The sequence below is a fragment of the Orcinus orca genome, chromosome 1, assembly GCF_937001465.1.
Source record: "Orcinus orca chromosome 1, mOrcOrc1.1, whole genome shotgun sequence".
Lineage (NCBI taxonomy): Eukaryota > Metazoa > Chordata > Mammalia > Artiodactyla > Delphinidae > Orcinus > Orcinus orca.
Genome location: NC_064559.1, coordinates 129,148,983 through 129,159,382, shown reverse-complemented (window position 1 = coordinate 129,159,382; position 10,400 = coordinate 129,148,983). Strand labels below are relative to the sequence as shown.

At 40.7% G+C, this 10,400-nt stretch overlaps 1 protein-coding gene across 6 annotated transcripts in view; it reads right to left on the bottom strand.

Annotated features, from left to right (window-relative positions):
* ALG14 (ALG14 UDP-N-acetylglucosaminyltransferase subunit) overlaps positions 1-10,400 on the bottom strand; it is a 244,741-nt gene that overhangs the window by 163,550 nt on the left and 70,791 nt on the right. The gene's annotated exons all lie outside the window — the stretch shown is intronic.

Sequence of the window (10,400 nt, the reverse complement as noted above, 5' to 3'; positions counted from 1 at the left end):
CTAGAGCCCATGAGCCACAACTACTGAAGCCCGCACGCCTAGAGCCCATGCTCCACAACAAAGACAAGCCTCTGCAATGAGAAGCCCCCGCACTGCAATAAATAAGTAAGTAAATAAATAAATAAATAAGCTCACAACTCAGCCAATGAAAAGCCACTCTTCTTCCAACTCCTCCGATGGACTCTGTTTACTATCGCCCTTCCAGCTTCCTTTTCCCCTCTTTAAAAGAGTTCCCCTCTCCTTGTGGCCTGGCAGCAGGGATCTGCGCATAGTTGACCATGGTTGCAGACCTTCAGATTGCAATTCTTTGCTGATCCCAAGTAAACTCATTTTTGCCGGAGAAGTAACTGGCAGTCTGTTTACGGTCAACAGGTATTATAATGATGCTTGGCATTTTTCTCAGCACTTGGGCCTGGGAAGCTGAGTAAGCAATCAGGGAGCCCACAATCTAGAAATGTGGCACTGCATTCAGCCCGTCAAGCACTTTGCACAAAACCGGCGCACAGCAAAAATCTTAGGGGAGCTGGCAGAAATTGCTGATTCACTGCTGGGTCTCTCTAGTTGTGGTCAGTTTAACATAACAAAATACCTCAGAAAAAACAATGGTTTTAAACATTGCCTCTACAAATATTGAACAAAACCCTTTTATAGTATGTCATTAGTTAAAATTCCCCGCTCCAATACTGAGTCTTTAAAAACTAGGAAATGGCGGGAAAAACTTTAGCCTTTAAACAGATAGAGAAAATAGTTTTCCATTGTTTTATGTAATCACTTACAAAAGTAAAATATATGTTCACCATGGATATGCCCAATACTGCTGTTATGAGGGGCACAGAGTGCTATGTCCAATTAATACAATCTATGGATATAAAAGGGTGAGAGAAGAACATCATGGACTGTTCTAAAGCCATAAAGTCGTTCTCCTTTCCTTCCCCTTCCACCTTGCAAAAGTATTCACTGATCTTTTCTTGTTTACTGTTTTCAGATCCTTGTTTTAAAACTGAAAAGTTCTATAACATCCTATAAAAACATACTACAAGGAGAGAGCCTGTCCCAGGGATTGAATTCTCTCTATCCCACGCAATAAAAGAATGCAATGAAAAAAACCCAAAGAAAATATAGTTCACAATACAAAAAACATCTAGCTTAGTATCCACCTAAGTACTTTTGTGAGACCTGTTTTTTGGAAAAACTGAAATAAGGCTTCATGTGCCTTATTGTGTGAATGGTTGACATAACTATGCACGAGGCAGGAGAATCTGCAACATCATGGCACTCTTGACAGTGGCCCCCCAAAGCCCCCAACACTTTGGCTTATTTCTTTTTCTGCCTTCCTTTTTCCTCCTCTCTCTTTCCCGTTAGTGGAAGGCAAATCTGTTATGCCATACCCTGCAGCTTTAACCTGCCAGAGGGCTCCTTCTCTGTTCTCTCCTGGGGGACTGGTCCAGCCCCTCTTACTGGCCAAGTTAATCTCTCTTTTGGCTCTGACTCTCTCAGGCTGGATTCCCCATGTTAACCCTCTAATCCTGCTGAGGAAGGGCCTCTGGCAGCACTGCCATTTGAATTCTTATTATTTTAACTTTAGAAAACAGCCCTCTTACCAGATACATTACTCTCTTTCCCCCTTCTCACCCAAACCCTGCCAATTCTACTCCTAAAGCCTCTTAAATCTGGGCGCTGCTGTTGATCTCCACTACTTGGTGTGGGCCAACTCCCCTCTCACCTGGTTCACCTCCTCCCTGCTTTGCATGCCCCGCCCTCTCCTCGGTTTCACTCTCGTAGTGCTGCTACATGGCTTTCTCCTAAAATACAAATCTGACCCCGTTAGCATTTATCATCAGTGGCTTCCTGCTGCCCTCAAAATAAAGTCCAAATACCCTGAATTAAAAATTCTTCCCGGGGCTTCCCTGGTGGCGCAGTGGTTGAGAGTCCGCCTGCCGATGCAGGGGACACGGGTTCGTGCCCCGGTCCGGGAGGATCCCACATGCCGCGGAGTGGCTGGGCCTGTGAGCCATGGCCGCTGAGCCTGTGCATCCGGAGCCTGTGCTCCACAACGGGAGGGGACACAACAGTGAGAGGCCCGCGTACCGCAAAAAAAAAAAAAAAGTTTTTCCCTAAAACTCACTATCTGTACTGTTTTCCTTCATCGTTGTGGTTTCAAGGCTCACCTGCAGTATTTTCTATGGTAATAGAGAAACTCATGAATATCGTTTAAGTTAATATAATAATAAATGTGAGGAATCAGGACATACATTTCTCATGTAATAATATACCTGTTTGTAGCCATGTATTGTACTTTGGTGACCCTTCAGGAACAAGTAGTTTTGTAGTTCTAAAGTAGACTTAATTATCCAAAATGCTGCTTTGTCCAAAATTTGTCCAAAATTTGTAACACATATGCCAGGGTTAGAAAAGATCTGGCCAGTGTGCTTACTGGAAATCAAAAGCTTTAGGACCAGTATTCCTTCCCTTTTTTTTTTTAAGCAGTAGTGAGGAGGGGGAAAATGACCAAACCGGGGTTCAAAAAGAGAAGATAGAGGGCAACAAAGACATATCAAGCCACTGAATGACTAATTCTACTTTAGGCTGGTCCTGGTCAAAGAATGACAGCTAACAGGTACTCATATTCTTTGTGAACAGTATCTCATTTCATCTTAGTCTCCACAGCCACAATAAGAGATGGGTAAGATTATTCATATTTTATAGGTGAGGAAATAGACCGGCAATATTTATTTTGTCTCCTATGGTAATCGCTGGTTAAGTATACCACTTAGAGTTTTAAGGGCAAATACTCAACCTTCCTGTTTCCCTGGAAGGAAGGGAGTTTCCAGGTCCCAGGAAGGAGGCGTGAAGTTTCTGCTCGGTCTTCTCACTCAGCCCTTCCCTGGGGGGGAGGAGTGGCCTACCCATCAGTGACTAGGTTAGGAGAACAGCTGAGGATGCACAGCTCAGCCAGGCCCCCTGGGCTTTTTTCACTCTCTTCTTTTCAGCTTGTCTGTCTTCAACATCTATCCTGTATACCTGGCTTGTGTGCTAAGCAGAGAGGCGGGCCTGTGGCCTAATTTAGCAGAGACGGAAACACATGGTGGCTGCATATATTAGCCACATCCTCCAATCTGGCTTTCATCATTTGATAAAGCTAATATTTTGATTTCTACTGTCTTATTTCTCAACTGGTTGAGAACATAAGAGAGGAAGACAGAGGGCTATTAATTGGCTCCCTAAAAGCCAACAGGCACAAAAGAGGCACTCAATAAATATCTGTTAAATGAATGAATGAATCTGTCCAAGGCCACAAAGCTAAAAAACCACAGAGACTTGAATCTATGTCTGACAGAAGAGCCCATGGTTTTCTAAAATTCCCACTTCCGTGCTTCTTGTAGAGTGTTCTATTTCCAGGCTTCAATTCATGCTTCAGCATGGCTGCCAGAAAACTGGAAACAAAGGCTGGTGTAGGCATTAACTACCTTAAAAACACATGTCTGCCTAAGAACTTAGCTGATAATCTGTCTACAGCAGTGACTAGGGACGAGTTCAGCCTGTCTGCCTGTTGTCCGCTGTACTGACTGAGCCCTCAGGTACATGAAGAGGGACCTGGAGGATGACAGAAGCAGTGCAGGTGGCACCAGCAGTGCATGTAACAGACCAGGGAGGAGAAAGGCAGGCAGCCAAGCATGAAGCAGGATGTGCACAAAAGGGGCAGGGCAAGGGCCTGGGGACCAAGGGGAGAATGAGGCCCAGAGGGATTTCAGGGAATGGAGGATGGGAAGGAGGCAGGGGAAGGAAGAATGAACAGAAAAATCCCAGGAGAACAAGAGGCCATAGAGACAGGAAATAAAAGTATGTCCAAACAAAGAGAATAAAGTGGAGGCAGATAAAAGGACGAGAGTAAATCACTAGCTATGAAAACAGCCACAAACTGATTTTCCATTTCATGTCAAGATGATGAAAAGCGAGGGCTGTCCTGTGTGCCAGCAGCCTTCAGGAACTAAGAAATAAAACACCCAGGTTGAAAATAGTTTGGGGAGCCAGAGGATGACAAGATTCCTCCTGCAGGCAAAAGTGAAATTAAAGGAATGACCGCATCTTCTACCCCTTTTCCCCACCGATCCCCCTCCAGTCACAAAAGAGGGAGGAGCTGCTTGGCGGGCAACCACGTATGACCTCAGCGGGGACCCTGTTCTGACTGAGCTAATATAGTTGCTTTTTAAGAGAATCTGGTAGAACTCAGGATTGTGTGTTCACAAACACCATATAAAAAACAGGGTCATCGCTGCCTTCCAAGCAGTTTTTTTCAGTCTGTTTAAAGGCCGGACTTCGTCTTTTTTTCCCCTCACTAGAGCAGCACACAAAGAATTCTCTGACACACTGCACCCACTGCAGATGAAAGTGCTTAAGTGTGAGTGAAAGCAACAATGTTTAGAGTGACATTTACTAGCTGCAAACAGTGAAATCAGAGAGCTCCAGTTCATGGAGATTAAATGTCAGGATTGAAAACATTTAGCAGAGTATTAGCTATGGAAGTTTTTAAAATTTAGGATTTGGTTTTACACTGCAAACAGCACTTAAAAGTTTTTAAAACAAACAACTGAGTCATAAGCTGAATAAGAATATATATTTTGTACTGAAGATGAGACAAGTGTAGGACAGTCACAGAGTTTGGCTCAACAATGCCAGAGGTGCTCGCTGATCTTCACCTGTTCAGATGAATAAGAGACAAGTGACAATCCCCACACTTCATGTTTTGGAAAATGCAAGTCAAAATCCAGAAAACAGGAGTTTCTAGGCACATAATTTTCCACACTGGGCATGGACTTTACAGGCCCAAGCGTTTTTACATTACTGTTTCAGAATGAATGCTTTTTAATGAACCTATAAAAAGTCAGAGCAGAAAACAGATCCCCTTTTTCTTTTAAGAATATTTTCCATGGATAAATTTATGCATGATAAAATTGGCTATACGTGCCAAATATAACATCCGTTTGAACACGACTAAACAATAAAATCTCCAAATCTGACAATATCAGCAGTCCGTCCTTCCTTCATTCAAAAGAGCTGGTAAAGCACCCTCTCTATTTTGTTTCTTATGAGGTGCTGGACAGATACAAAGCCAATGAAAATGATTAACATTGCAAGCTTTGTTCTAAACACTTTATAAGCAGTATATTATCCCCATTTTACAGATAAGAAAACTGGGGCTTCCAGAGGTTAAGGACTTTGCCCAAGACCATAGGATCGCCAAGTCATGTAGGATTCAAACTCTAGCCACTGACTCCAAAGCCTGAGCAACTAACTTCTATTCAAGGAACTCTCAGTCTGGCAGAAAGCACAGGCATGTAAACAAATAAAGGTTAACGCAAGAATATGACACAACCAAGATATGAACAGAGACGCAGAGTGAGTAATTCTGTCTCAGGTCTGGGACCCAAGGAGGAGACATTTAAGCTGGGTCTTGATGTATGAGGAGGAGTTTTTCAAGGTGAAAAAGGTAACAGTTTCTCTAGGCATAGGGGACTACACTACCCAAACATGGAGGGCTTGGCATGTCGATGGAATGTTCAGAGTTCACGGTATATTTGAAGGGGGGCGACCATGGAGGCCAGCAAACAAGCATATTATAATAGTCTGGAGGAAGATATAAAGGAAGGTTGGAGCAGGGGAGACAGAGGATGCTGTTGTTTGGACAGCAGAAGTGATGGCCTGTGACCCACTGGATGTACACAGTGAGGGAGATGAATCCATAGTTTCTAGCTTTTTAAGACTACTGTAAAGACTGAGAATAAAGGAAGTAAGACAGATTGAGGAGCGGGTTAGAGAAGAGGAAGATGATACCTTGTTTAGTTTAGAAAAGCTGAGTTACAGATACTTGAGGGATATCTGGGCATCCTCTCTACTACGCTCTCTACTTTAATAAACACTGAGAGCCTCTTGTACCAAGTACTAAGGAAGTTAAAAGAGAACAAAACTGGGGCTTGCCTTTTCAGAGTTCATGTACTGTATAGTCTGGCTCTCAATGGTGGTAATATATTAGGGAACTAACAAGATCATTTCTGGTTGTTACAGTGACTGAGGGGTGCTACTTGCGCTTAGTGGACAGGTGCCAGTGATACAGATATTCTGCAATATTTAGTCTGCTTCATACAACAAAGCACTATCCTGTATCTCACTGGTCATCCATACGGGTGATAATCCATTTACAATTATCTGAGCTTAGAACCTAATTCTGTTTGACAAAGAAAAACAAAAATTGTTTTGCCTGTTTTATATATACACTGAATTTTTCCGAATAGAAAACCATGGAAACTGAAGGAACACTGTTGTACTTTGTTTTGTTTGGACTTCTACCAAGAGTGTTCACTACTTAAGAAAATTACATCAGGAGTTGGGGGAGATGAAAAAGTTCTGGAGATGGAAGGTGGTGACAGTTACACAACAATGTGAATGTACTTAATGCCATACAACTGTACACTTAAAAATGATGAAAATGATATACTTTATGTTACATATATTAAAATAAAATAACTTATAAATTGAAAAAAATTAAAGAGAAAAAGAAAAAGAATATTACATCATGGGCAGCAAACCTACTCATAGTTTTTGAAAAGTTACCCATGCAATGTGCCTATACCAGTCTGCATTGTAGCTGCCCTAATCGTGCTACTCCCACATTCCAAATATCTACTTTACTGTGTCTCCTGGTGTGGTCATACCTGGAGATACTGTAAAACATGTAATTTGATTACAAATTACTTTCTTTTTCTTTCTACCTTTAATTGCAACTAGGGCATTATATTGTATTTTTGAAATTATGTGCTGCATAGGTGGGTTATATTAACTATGAATTTCATTTCAGGATAGGGAAGGGTGTGTTATATTTGTTATAAAAAGAATACATTAGTTTGAAAGGGTTGAGAATCACTAGGGAGAGAGACATATATAAACGGAACTAAAGTACAAGGAAAACCATGGCAGCACCTCAGAGAGCTAAAAGTACAAAGGAAGAACAGGGGAAGAGATATAACTGGCCATGTAGGGTCTGGGAAGGCCCATGGAGTAGGTATGATGTGAGCAGGTGCTGACTGACATCCTCTGTTAGAATAATTCCAGAGATATGGGGCTTGGTATCTGCCTCCAGTGATGTCCATTCCTTCTGCCATGGCGTTGATTTTTATCAAGTTCTTTTCGATGTTCTTCCTGTATCTCCCCCTCAGTGGCCCTCGTTCTGGGAGGCTCCAGTGGGCAGAGCATGATGAATCCCTAGCCTACGCAGCATCTCTGCCAGAATCTGAAAACTGTGGTCTCTGTAATACTCTCTGGTTAATCTTCTCTTCTTTCGGCTAAATCTCCCTGCTTCCTCCAACTGTTTCTCATATAACTTGGTTTCATGTTCCCTTACTATCTGGGTCATTTTCCTCTGAACATGCTCCAATCTGTCAGTGGCCCTTTAAAAGTGTGGTGCCTAGAACTGTATGTGGTTTCCAGCACTGAAATATATAACTGTATTTCCTAATATCCCCCCAAAAGGGGAAAATGTTACTGCTCCAAACAGTGAGATCAGGATGGGGGAGGGAACAGGGGAGATCTGTCTTAATCATCATTGTATTTCCAGTATTGAAAATTTTTCCTTTTTTGTTTAAACAAGTTAAATCTGAATTTTTAATAGTCGCAAATAGAGTTCTGATCTCAAAGAGCTTTCTTTTTCTTCCTAGTTTGTTTTTGTTTTGAGGATACAATGAAAATGTGGGTTTGGCTAATAAACACTAACAATTATTTTTACTTGCCAATAGCATCTGTTTACCACCATCTTATAGTCATTTCTTGTCTGCCAATGTCCCAGGTCAATCTAACCAAGACTGGCAAGTGTGCCACCCTTTCCAGGGGCTTGGCCTGTAAACTGGAATTAGTATTTCTGCATTAAGCATGGACCTGGTGTGTGTGGAAAGCCCCTGCATTCCTGTGTGTCTACTGAACGTCAGCTTGAGGCCCATCATGCATAATTCCATCTAGGCTCCTGATTTTTCATCCCATTTTGGTCTGAGACTGAAACCTTGCAATAACTTGACTGGCTCTTACCAACATTCTGTCCCCTCGGACTGACACAGTACCAGCTCATCTCTTCATTCTAGATGCTAAGGACTCTTGAACCACAGTGACACCATCCACTGGTCTGAATCTTTGGAAGCTACAGCAGAACTCTGCAGAAGAACATCACTCTGACATAAATGCCAGCTTGCTATCCACCCTGAATGCAAAGACTTCAACTAACTGACCAACAAACAGGGGACAGGTTAACCTCAGAAGTTTAAGCACTTTATGTCACATCTGCTGGCTGCCCAAGTCCCAATACACTTTTGCTGCTGAAAAGACCAGCTCAAAGGTAAACTATGTGAGAGCTGGGTTATTCGTCTGTTTTGTTAGTTAATGTACCCCAAGCCCTCGGAACAGTGTTTAGCATATAACAGCTGCTCGACAGATATTTGTTGAATGAATTAATGAAATGACCTGGTATGGCAGATATCTATCTTTGTTTTGCCCAGTATTCTCTTCTTTTGAGAACTGCTTCTTGATCGTGCTGCCAATCATGAGACCGAACAAGCTAGCAAATGGTGTTACGAGTCTGGAGCTTATTAGTCTATATACGTCCCTAGCCCCTAGATTCCCTACAATTCAAGCAGGTATCTGCACTCCTTCTTACTTCTGGAGAATCCGAGGCACAATGTCAGGAGGTTTGATGAATGTGAGTGGTACATTTTGCAGTTAGATCATTCAGAGGCTAAACTTTATGTGAATGTCAATCACAAGACCCAAGACAATAGGATAAAATGAATCTCTAAGCTTATGCTTCTAATATTATTGATCTTCATAACTAATCAAAAACTAGTGTCATAATTTATCTTATTCACATTCAAATAAATTTGAGATGAAACTTTTTCAAACTTCTAATGACGGATGAAATACAGTTTTTATAATGTCAGCGTTACCATGATAATGCTACTTAAGGTTTCTCAGAAAAAAATTAATCTGTGAAATATGGAAAAAATATATATTGGATTAAAATGATCCAATAAGTGGGGGGTGGGAAGGAGAGCAATAGTTGGATAAGGCTTTTTAAAAATTGTGGTAAAATACACATAACAAAATTTACCCTTTTAACCATTTTTAAGTGTACAATTCAGCATCATTAAGAACATTTATAGTGTGTGCAACCATCGCAACTAACCATCTCTAGAACCTTTTCATCATATCAAACAGAAACTCTGTACCCAATAAATAATAACTCCCCACTATCCCCTCCTCCCAGGCCCTGGTAATCTCTATTCTACTCTTTATGAATTTGCCTATTCTAGGTACATCATATAACTGGAATTAAACAATATTTGTCTTTTTTTTTGGTCTGGCTTATTTCATTTAGCATAATGTTTTCAAGTATAGATGTTGCAGCATGTATCAGAATTTCATTCCTTTTTATGGCTGAATAATATTCCATTGTATGTATACACCACATTGTGTTATCTATTCATCTGTTGATGGACACTAGGGTTGTTTTCCCCTTTTGGCTAGTGTGCTATGAGCACTGGTGTACAAGTATCTGTTTGAGTCCCTGATTTCAATCATTTTGGGTAAACCTAGGAGTGAAATTGGTGGATCATATGGTAATTCTATGTTTAACTTTCTGAGGAACCTACATAAGGGTTTTAAAGATAACTTATAAAATTTAAAAAATTATTAATTTAGGAACTATATTCTGCAATAAGAAAGTTATTCCTCACCTGATACTTCACATATCATTACTGGAGACAGAAAGACTGCTGTAGTAAATAGAACAGAGGATACATCATTTCCTTGTAGTGAAGGAGGAGTTTCCAAATAACTATAGATCCCCAAGAAGGTAATATATGACAATAACTGCAACTTGCTAAAATGTAAACACCAGGATTTTCACAAACACGAAATACAGTCTTCTTTAGAAAGCTCAAACTTTCATTCAGAAATAAAGAAAGAATGAATCCCACTATGTAATCATACAACTGTAGTCTCTGTATGCAAAATAATTGATCAGTTTGCTTCTAAAGTGTAAGGGTTATGAAAGACTAGGAAAGACTGGAGAAATGTCAGAGATTAGAAGAGACGATGGAGATCTGGTAAGTAACCAGGATTGGAATCTCGGATTGGATCTTGAACAGAAAAAGTATGATGACGGAAAAACTCGTGAAATCCAAATAAAGGCTGTAATTTAGTTAATAGTTATTATACCAGTGTTAATATCTTGGTCTTGATAACTGTACTATAGTTATGTAAGATATTAATTCCAGTGAAAGCTGGATGGATGATATACAGGAATTCTCTACTATTTTTGCAACTTTTGTGTAAGTTTAAAATGATTGCAAAATAAAAAGCAT